The sequence below is a fragment of the Solanum tuberosum genome, unplaced genomic scaffold (assembly GCF_000226075.1).
Source record: "Solanum tuberosum cultivar DM 1-3 516 R44 unplaced genomic scaffold, SolTub_3.0 scf00585, whole genome shotgun sequence".
In the NCBI taxonomy this organism is placed as follows: Eukaryota; Viridiplantae; Streptophyta; class Magnoliopsida; order Solanales; family Solanaceae; genus Solanum; species Solanum tuberosum.
This window is the reverse complement of record NW_006239524.1, coordinates 240,318-242,878: the sequence shown is the minus strand read 5'-3', so window position 1 is coordinate 242,878 and position 2,561 is coordinate 240,318.

Genomic DNA, 2,561 nt, shown 5'->3' with positions numbered 1-2,561 from the left:
CTTTTTGTTAAGAAAAAGGACGGTACTATGCGCATGTGCATTCACTATAGACAGTTGACTAAGGTGACAGTGAAGAATCGTTATCCTCTACCTAGGATTGATGACCTATTTGACCAGCTACAGGGAGCTTCATTGTTCTCTAAGATTGATTTGAGGTTCGGTTACCACCAGTTGGGGATTAGGGCAGTGGACATCCCTAAGACTGCATTTAGGACCCGTTATGGCCATTATGAGTTCTTGGTGATGTCATTTGGGTTGACTAATGCCCCTGCCGCCTTTATGAACTTGGCCATACCTTAATTTATTTGTCATTGTCTTCATTGATGACATACGGGTATACTCGCGGAGCCGGAGTGAGCATGAGCAACATTTGAGGATAGTGCTCCAGACTTTGAGAGATCAGCGGCTTTATGCCGAGTTCTCAAAGTGCGAGTTTTGGCTTGAGTCTGTTTCCTTCTTGGGGCACGTGGTGTCCAAGGCGGGTATTAGGGTTGATCCAGCGAAGATTGAGGCTATTCGTGATTGGCACAGGCCCACTTCTGTTACTGAGGTTCGTAGCTTCGTCGGGTTAGCGAGTTACTACAGACGCTTTGTTGAGGGCTTTTCTACTATTGCAGTCCCGTTGACTCGATTGACTCGTGTTGATGTTCCCTTTGTTTGGTCAGAGGAGTGTGAGGCGAGCTTTTTGAGGCTCAAGGAGTTATTGACCACTTTCTCCTATATTGACTCTTCCAGTTGAGGGCGAGGGCTTTACAGTTTATTGTGACGCATTCGGCGTTGGTTTGGGTTGTGTATTGATGCAGCAGGGCCGGGTTATTGCTTATGCATCGAGGCAGCTTAAGATCCATGAGCGCAACTACCCCACTCATGACTTGGAGTTGGCGGCGGTAGTTTTCGCGCTTAAGATTTGGAGGCACTACTTGTATGGAGTTCGATGTGAGATCTATACCGATCATAGGAGTCTTCAGTACATCATGAGCCAGAGGGACCTTAATTTGAGGCAGCGTCGTTGGATTGAGCTCCTGAAGGACTACGACCTCTCTATTCTCTATCATCCGGGCAAGGCGAATGTGGTAGCGGACGCCTTGAGCCGGAAGGCAGTGAGTATGGGTAGTCTAGCCTTCTTATCTGTTGAGGAGCGACCCTTAGCTTTGGACATTCAGTCCTTAGCTAATAGCATGGTTCGGTTGGATATCTCAGATTCTAGACGCGTCTTGGCCTTTATGGGAGTTCAGTCTTCTTTGCTTGATAGGATCCGTGGTTGCCAGTTTGAGGATGATACCTTGGTGGCCCTTAGAGATCGAGTGTTAGCGGGTGATGGTGGTCAGGCTACCTTAGATCCTGATGGAGTGTTGAAATTTGCCGGCCGCATCTGTGTTTCGAGAGTTGGAGATTTGATACAGTTGATACTTTCTGAGGCCCATGAGTCTAGATACTCTATCCATCCGGGCACAGCGAAGATGTATCGTGATTTGAGGCAGCATTACTGGTGGAGTGGCATGAGGAGAGATATTGCTGACTTTGTTTCCCGTTGCTTGTGCTGCCAGCAGGTAAAGGCCGAGCATTTGAGGCCTGGTGGCGAGTTCCAGAGATTACCCATTCCTGAGTGGAAGTGGGAGCGTATCACTACGGACTTCGTTGTGGGGTTGCCTCGGACTTCTAGAGGTGTTGACAGCATTTGGGTCATCGTGGATCGATTGACCAAGTCAGCACACTTCCTTCCTGTTCATACTACCTTCAGTGCTGAGAGGTTGGCTCGTATCTATATTCGGGAGGTAGTTCGTCTTCATGGTGTGCCTGTTTCTATCATTTCAGATCGGGGTTCACAGTTCACTTCCAGCTTTTGGAGTGCTTTTCAGGAGGAGTTGGGAACCTGTGTCCACCTTAGCACAGCATTTCACCCACAGACGGATGGTCAGTCAGAGCGTACTATTCAGGTCCTTGAGGATATGTTGCGGGCCTGTGTTATGGATTTTGGAGGTCAGTGGGACCAGTTCTTGCCTTTGGCAGAGTTTGCATACAACAACAGCTACCACTCTAGTATTCAGATGGCCCCGTTTGAGGCCTTATATGGTAGGCGTTGTTGCTCTCCAGTTGGTTGGTTTGAGTCTACAGAGCCTAGGCCGCGTGGTACAGATTTGCTTCAGGAGGCCCTGGATCAGGTGAGGGTGATTCAGGATAGGCTCAGGACGGCTCAGAGTAGGCACCAGAGTTATGCGGATCGGAGGCGCCGACCTTTGAGATTCTCTGTTGGTGATCGGGTATTCCTCTGTATGTCGCCCATGAAGGGCGTGATGAAGTTTGGGAGGCGGGGCAAGCTTAGCCCCAGGTACATTGGGCCTTTTGAGATACTCCGGACAGTTGGGGAGGTTGCTTATGAGTTGGCCCTACCTCCAGCATTTTCAGCCATCCGCCCGGTTTTCCATGTCTCGATGTTGCGGCGGTATGTTCCTAATGAGTCTCATGTACTCCAGTATGAGGCAGTCGAGTTAGATGATCGTTTGACATTTGTAGATGAGCCAGGTGCCATTCTAGCTAGAGATGTGAGGAGATTGCGCTCG